Source organism: Hylobates moloch, unplaced genomic scaffold (genome assembly GCF_009828535.3).
Source record: "Hylobates moloch isolate HMO894 unplaced genomic scaffold, HMol_V3 SCAFFOLD_7, whole genome shotgun sequence".
Taxonomy (NCBI): Eukaryota; Metazoa; Chordata; class Mammalia; order Primates; family Hylobatidae; genus Hylobates; species Hylobates moloch.
This window is the reverse complement of record NW_026652282.1, coordinates 116,688,095-116,696,355: the sequence shown is the minus strand read 5'-3', so window position 1 is coordinate 116,696,355 and position 8,261 is coordinate 116,688,095.

Here is an 8,261-nt window from a genome sequence, read left to right as displayed (position 1 = left end):
TAGGGTTCCCTTTTCTCCAGCATGCTGCAGAACCTTGGGTAATGGAATTAAATCCAAATGCTCCAGCTGGGGCACTAATCAGAAGTTGGGCTCTTGTGTCAAGTAATTGTGCTACTATATTTTCTTCACTGAATTGACTAGTTATTTGAATCAGTTAACCCATTTGATGAGGGATTTTGACACTGTAGATGCTCCACCTCTGCCCTCTCTCCCAGGGGATGATCCCACACAATCCCCCCAAATTATGCAGACCATAGTCTCTCACCTCAAGTGGATCTTTAAGGAGACCTACAAATTTTTCTGCTTTGCTACTTAGCTCTTCCTCCTGTTCTCGATAGCAGCTATTTTAAACCTTCTCCATCTTATCAGTCTCTTCTCACTCTCAGCAGGTTGCTTCACCTCCTACTTCACAGAGAAAATAGAAGCTATCAGATGAGAGCTCCCTTAAATTCCGATTACCAAATCTATATATTTGCCTGCGTCCACACCCACCCTTGCCACCTTCCTTCCTGTTACAATGGAGTGCCTCACCTTCTGTCTAAGAGGAATCCTTCCATCTGTGCCGTGGATCCCATCCCTTCCTTCCTTGTTCTATTGGCTAAATTATGTCCCCCCTCAATATTTCAACCTCTACATTTCTGCTAGCTACTTCCCTTAACCATGTAAATGTGTTCATCTCTCTCTTATCTTAACACTACATTTTAAAAACCTTTCTCAACCTCAGTCTCCTCCAGTGACCTCCACCCCTCCATCAACTTTTGCAACTTAGTGGCTACATTTATTCAAAGAGCTACATTGCCCTCTTCTCCTTCCTCACTGCTCAACCTCTTGGATCTCACCAAAGTTTCCTTGGCTTACATGGGACCTCATAGTTCTGGTTTCCTTCCTACCTCTCCAACCATTCCTTCAGGATGTCCCTTGCAGGATGATCCGCCTATGCCTGGCCCTCAGTGCTCCTCATTTCTGGGCCTACTTGCTTCCATTCTTCTTCTGTGTACTCCCCCTTGGGAATCGCATTCACTCCTAAGGTGGCTTCAATTACCATTGACATTGCCAAAATCTCCATCTCCATCCCTAACCACTATTCTCTCCTCCAGACTTACATATCCAACTCCCTTCTAGACATCTCCACCTGAACGTCCCACAGGCATCTCAAAACCAGATGTCCAAGACCGAATTTATCATCTTTGTCAACAAACACCCTTTGATCATTTTCACTGTTACATCTCAGGGAAATTCATCACACTGCATATATTCCTATTATTACTAAACTTTTAAATTACAAAAGTTATAGATACTCTATAAAAATTCAACATATACAGAAGTATGTAAGATACAAAGTGAAAGCCTCATCAATACTTCTCCCCAGAGGTAAACCACTATTAACAATGAGGAGTGTGTCTTTACTTTTTTCTGTGTAACTATGGACATGCATGCACACACAAAGTTTTGTTTTTACACATACTTTATCATGCTACATGTACTGTCATGCAAATTTCTTTATAGCAGAAAAATATATTGTGGATATATTTGAATTATTAATCAAATTGATATAGCTTCTTCTTAGCTGCATATTATTCCATGCTATATGTAGCCCACGTTTATTTAACCCTTCTGATATTTAAAAGCTTTAGCATATTTCCAGTTTTCACTATTTCAGAGTTGCACTGAATAACCTTGCCCATAAATTTTTGAATTGTTGAGCTAGGATAGAATGCTGTAAGTGGAATTTCTGAGCTAAGTTTATATACACTGAAGTTTGGATAGACATTGGTAACGTGTGCTCAATAGCTTGAATGGGGTTTTCCCTCTACTTTTCAGTTGAGAGGCAGCATACTACAATAAGATGCATAAGGTACATTATTTTAAGTGTGCAACTGAATGAACTTTTATATGTGTATTTAGCTATAAAAGCACATTTCCAGCCTCCTAGAAGGCTCCCCCCGGGGTTTTTGTGTGTGTGTATGTGTGTGTTTTTTTGTTTTTGTTTGTTTTTTTTTTGAGATGGAGTCTCGCACTGTCGCCCAGGCTGGTGTGCAATGGTGTGATCTCGGCTCACTGCAACCTCCGCCTCCTGGGTTGAAGAGATTCTCCTGCCTCAGCCTCCTAAGTAGTGAGGATTACAGGCACCCACCACCATGGTTGGCCAATTTTTTGTATTTTTAGTAGAGATGGGGTTTCACTATCTTGGCCAGGCTGGTCTCGAACTCCTGACCTCGTGATCTGCCCACCTCAGCCTCCCAGAGTGCTGGGATTACAGGCATGAGCCACCGTGCCTGGCCAGAAGGCTCTCTTTAAACCTTCCCAGTACAGACTTCTCCCTGAGAGATCATCACTATTCCAATTTCTATAATCATTGATTCTTTTTGTCTGCTCATATAAATGAAATTGTACCATCAAAGAAGCCAGACTCATTTGTGTCTGGCTTCTTTAACTCAACATGTTTTATATTTATCCATGTTGTCGTGTGTGTGCATAGTTCATTTTTTACTGTTATATAGTATTCCATTGGATGAATGTCCCACAATTTGTTTATCCATTCACCTGTTGATGGACGTTTTGGTTGTTTCCACCATGTCGGCTGTTATGAATAATGTGGCTATGAACATTTGTGTGCAAATATTTTGGTTGACACGTTTGCATTTCTCTAGGGTGTATATGCCTAGGAGAATTGCTGGGTCATTCGGTGTGTTTAACTTTCTTAGAAACTACAGAACAGTTTTCCAAACAGGCTATACCTGTTTGCCCTTCTGCCAGTTGTATAAATTGAAACTTCCTACCATATGAAAGTATCAAATAGTGTATTGTTACTGCACACTTAATTGTCTCCCCAGACAAGTTTAGGAACTGTCTTGTTCAGTGCATCAAGTATAGTGTGTTCTCAATAAATATTTGTGGAATTGGACTAGTAATTAAGTAATTACTATTTGTTATGCTTCAAGGTCTCTACCACACAATTTTAAGAATTAACATACGTTACTGTGGACAAACTGTTGTAGGTATGGATGTTTTATTACACAAAGGACAGCCCATTTTTATGTGTGTAGGACTGTGGCCTTTACTTCATTGTATCCTCTATGGAGCTTAGCATAGAAACGGGCACAGAGGAAGTGCCTGTAATGACTAGCATGCCGGACTTAGTGAGCTACCAGATTCAAAGACTGCCAAGCCTCTCTGAAACCTTTACCTGCTCATATTTCTAGACTCAGGTCTAAGGGAGGCAGAGAGAAGAGAAAAATTCTCTTCTATCCCTCACTATCTGCGCTGCCACCAGCCCCAGTTTCTTAGGTTTTTAACTATAGATAAATAGCTTTCACCTTTAAAATGTTAGCCAGCTCATTCATCTATGTATCTATAGATAATTAGAAACCTAACTGTCTATCTATAGTTAGTTACTATCTATAGTTAGAAACCTAAGAAACCTGATTTCTCAGGTCCACTAAAGACCCAGATCATGCAGGGTAGGAAAGAACGATCCATGATAAAGTATATCTTTATGTCTCTCCTTCTGAAAGGGCCAGTGCATGAAGATTTGATATAGCTTGTTACACTAGGTCTTTATTCTTCCCCTGTAACTGTCTGTAAAGTTCTCCATTCCTCTGGGAATTTGTGAGCTGAGGATGTAAAAAAGAAAAAAGTCTTTCTTGCATGAACTAGGACTTCATCAAAATTCACTCCAACTCAGATTCATTTCCATTTCTAGTCCCATTGCTGCCCACAACCAACTGAGCATAATGAATGAGTTGGCTAACATTTTGAAGGTGAAAACTGTCTATCTACTCATCTAACCATCTATCTAGCATGTCCCCGGATTTGAGTGTCTTCACTTTATTAAGGTAGCATATCCTTCAATCTTGCCTCCCCTCACATCTAAGTGAAGGAGATGTAAACAACAATCCTTACCCTTGTTTCTGTGATGAATTCTAGGCTAACATAAGTAAGTCTTAGCAAACTTGGGAATCTGCCAGTCTCAACTTTTTGTTTAATTTACATAATCATTTGCATAGGACTGCATATACTAAGGAAACATCTGTACTTTTCTTACGCATTTAGATGAGATGAAATTTTTTCAGTATTTGAAGTTACTACTTATTATTGATTTCTTCTGCCTCTCCCTTTTTAGGAATCTCACTTTGTGAATATAATGCCATTAGCCTGGTAAGGTGGAGAATGGAAGTAACACTCCTCCTAGCTTTCCTTCTCAGACACAGAGCACTCCTTAATCAGAGCTGAAAGGTCCTGGAAGTTGGGATCAAAATATATTTTCAAATATTTAAGGGAACTCATAAAAAGCTTTATGGTGAAGCACCTTCAAAAAGTGTAATTTAAAAAATTCCCTTTCAAGTGTAGAGACATAAAGGTATACTTTATAATGAATCACACTTTCCCAGCCTGCATGATCTGGGTCTTTATTGGGCCTAAGTAATTAGGTTGCAGAATGGAGGTTGGGGGAATATTTCCTAGTATTGGGGCTGAAAAGGTGCTTGTCTGGAGAGACATGGCAAGGTGACAATGTAGACAAACAATGAAGCTCATTGTCATATATTGGCTTTCCTTAGAGTGAGGCCAACTTGTGTACCCAGTATCTCTAAAGATCACCTTTTCTAATAGCACTCTTATCTATCATTCTGGGACGCTTATCTTTAACACTTCAGCTCTCTCAGCACATCCCGATTCACCTTAGCCTTCAAACGTAACTAGTGAATACCTGTGCGTCTGGAATTGGTTCCTTCTGGTGGGTTCTTGGTCTAGCTGACTTCAAGAATGAAGCCGCGGACCCTCGTGGTGAGTGTTACAGTTCTTAAAGATGGTGTGTCCGGAGTTTCATCAAATTCATTCAGATGTTCAGATGTTCATTCAGATGTTTCATTCATTCATTCATTCAGATGTTCAGATGCGTCCGGAGTTTCATCCTTCTGGTGGGTTCGTGGTCTCACTGACTTCAGGAGTGGAGCTGCAGACCTTCCCACTGAGTGTTACAGCTCTTAAGGATGGCGCGTCAGGAGTTGTTTGTTCCTCCCGGTGGGTTCGTGGTCTCACTGGCTTCACGAGTGAAGCTGCAGACGTTCGCAGTGAGTGTTACAGCTCTTAAAGGTAGTGCAGACCCAAAGAGTGAGCAGCAGTAAGATTTACTGCTAAGAGCAAAGAACAAAGCTAACACAGCCTGGAAGGGGCCCCGACGGGTTGTCACTGCTGGCTCAGGTGGACAGCTTTTATTCCCTTATTTGGCCATGCCCACATCCTACTGATTGGTCTATTTTACAGGGCGCTGATTGGTCCATTTTACAGAGTACTGATTGGTCCGTTTTTACAGAGTGCTGATTGGCACATTTACAAACCTTTAGCTAGACACAGAGCACTGATTGGTGCATTTTTACAGAGTGCTGATTGGTGTGTTTACAAACCTTTAGCTAGACAGAGAGCACTGATTGATGCGTTTTTACAGAGTGCTGATTGGTGCGTTTATAAACCTTTAGCTAGACAGAAAAGTTCTCCAAGTCCCCACTCGACCCAGGAAGTCCAGCTGGCTTCACCTCTCACCTGAATGAGGCCTCGGAGTAGGAGAGAGATCTATTCTTCTTAGCACTATCCCACCCTCACTGAAGAAGGACGCTACTGAATTAGTCATCATTCAACCAAAGTATATCCACTCCTATATTGTGCGAGGTGAACATGTGGGGTTTTTTCGTACCTACTCATTCATTCCTAACACCCTACTTTATTTTTGTAGAATGACTTCTCCCCCATTGTAGATATTCTTGGTGGGATGGTAAATTCATACTTCTACCACTATCAAAACCAAAGTGCTCCTGAAGATTTTTTCTGCCACATCCCTCCTCTCACTGCTCAGTATAGCACAAAATTTAAGCTCAGCTGATTAGATACAGGCCCACAGGACTTTGAGTCTTAAGCTAGTAGCATGAGCATAGAAATTACTGTTTATTCTTCCCAGTAATGGTGCACACATGAGTCTACTTCCCTGTTAGGAGACAATCACTATGGTTCCTGCTTTGTAGACTCCTGTCCTTTTTCAAGCCCTGTTATTTTTTCTTCTTTCTTTTTTTAAAACTTTTAAGTTCAGTGGTACAAGTGCAGGCTTGTTACATAAGTAACTTTGTGTCATGGGGGTTTGTTGTACAGATTATTTCATCACCCAGATATTAAGCCTAGTACCCATTAGTTGTTTTTCCTGATCCTCTCCCTCCCCCCACCCTCCACCCTCTGCAAGGCCCCAGTGTGTTTTGTTCTTCTCTATGTGTCCATGTGTTCTCATCATTTAGCTCTCACTTATAAGTGAGAACATGCAGTATTTGGTTTTCTGTTCCTGCATTACTTCGCTAAGGATAATGTCCTCCAGCTTCACCCATGTCCCTGCAGAGGCCATGATCTCCCTCTTTTTTGTGGCTGCATAGTATTCCACGGTGTATATGTACCACATTTTCTTTATCTAGTCTATCATTGATGGGCATTTAGGTTGATTCCTCTCTTTGCTATTGTGAAGAGTGCTGCAATGAACATATGCATGCATGGGTCTTTATAATAGAATGATTTATATTTCTTTGGGTATATACCCAGTAATTGGCTTGCTGGGTCAAATGGTAGCCCTGTCTTTAGGTCTTTGAGGAATCTTCACACTGTCTTCCACAATGTCTAGCCCTCCTCTTTAACTTTCCCATAAATGTTTTGAATTCCCAAAACACTTTCAACAAGTCCCCTTGGTGAGTTAGAACTGACAATAATGTCAGCTCAAAGACATTTGGTTTATGTGGCTGGCAACCAAAGAACCTAGAGTGCTTTGGTACTGAGAGTACAATGGTAAACAATACAAACAAGGTTTTTGCCCTAATGGAGTTTAAGTAATAATGGAAAGCATAGGTCTACTCAGCACTAAGATAACAAACCCTAGATTGGGAAAAGTCAGCCATTGCTTTCCTATGTTCATGTATTTTAGACCACTTATGCACTCAGGCATGTGACAAATATTTATGGAGAGTCTATGAGTTACCAGACATTATAAGTATAAATTTAATCCATTCCACTGGTTTTGCCTAATTAAGACAGGTATAATTAGGTCCTTCCTTCATTGCTCCAAGCTCCTCGTGTACCCTAAATGCTTGAAGGTCAGGACCAGAAACACATCATAGACTTGAGCTATTAGAGATGCAAGCCTTACCTCCTCTTAGCTTTCTGCTCCCTCCCCAGCCTTCCCATATTCCTGGGTGCAGGGGAAGTGGGCCATCACAGATGGTCATTGTCGTCTTTGGGACTTTGGACAAAATGATAAGGATTAGGATTCTGGGCAGGAGCTTCCTCAGACATGCCTCAGAGAGAGTTTAGTACCATTCAGTGTTTGCCACTTGCCCACAGGGTACCCAGGGTGCAGCAGAGAATGAAAAGTCCATGCCCTGAGGCTCCAGGGGGCTTTGTAAATTTGCTGATCAATGCTTAATAAAGACAATTTGCCTGTGGTATTGAGAAATAGAGTCCTGTCTTATTCAAATGTCCACCCCCCGCCACCATTGGCTCCACCTGGAATACCCTACTCTCAGCCTGACTAAATCCTCTGTGACTTCCTACCTATAAAGCACTTTCTTCTATCATATCCTTGCTCTAATCATTCACTATTCCAGTGTGTGCATCTGGTCTCCCCAAGTATACAGTAAACTGCTGGAGGTAGTGGCCTAAGTATGATGTGTCTGTATCTTTCCCTCCATGTCAGGACTCTGTGAATACTTGGGAGTTGATTGTTGATTGAAAGCAGTCCAAAGTTTCTAGGGTCTTTTTTCCATAATTACTTGGGTCCACCTTCACACAAGTGTCATTTTGTGCGCCCAAGAAAAGCAAGCCAAAGGATGCCAGTAAGATATCAGTATTTTCCCTGCAATTTCAAACTGCCTTTGAAATTGCAGAAAGCCTGTGTTTTCCTAATTAGCAAGGGGTGTCATGATAGGAATCATGAACTTTTCTATCAAATAACGTTTCTGTTCTCCACAGTCTGTCAGGTCATTAGAGATAGGCTGTACATTTATCACTCCAGCAGCAGCAGAACAATCAAGATTTTATTACTTGTTGAAAATAAATACAATCATGGGCATTTTAACAGCCAAAATGATCCCCCAAATCAAACCACTTGCAAAATGCATTTATTTGTAAAAGTGCTAATTGCAACCAAGTCTTGTCCTTAAATCTATTTTTGAGTGAAAGTGACTTAATATTTCGGTTCAAAGGCATGTAACATTCAAGACACTTTGATCATTATT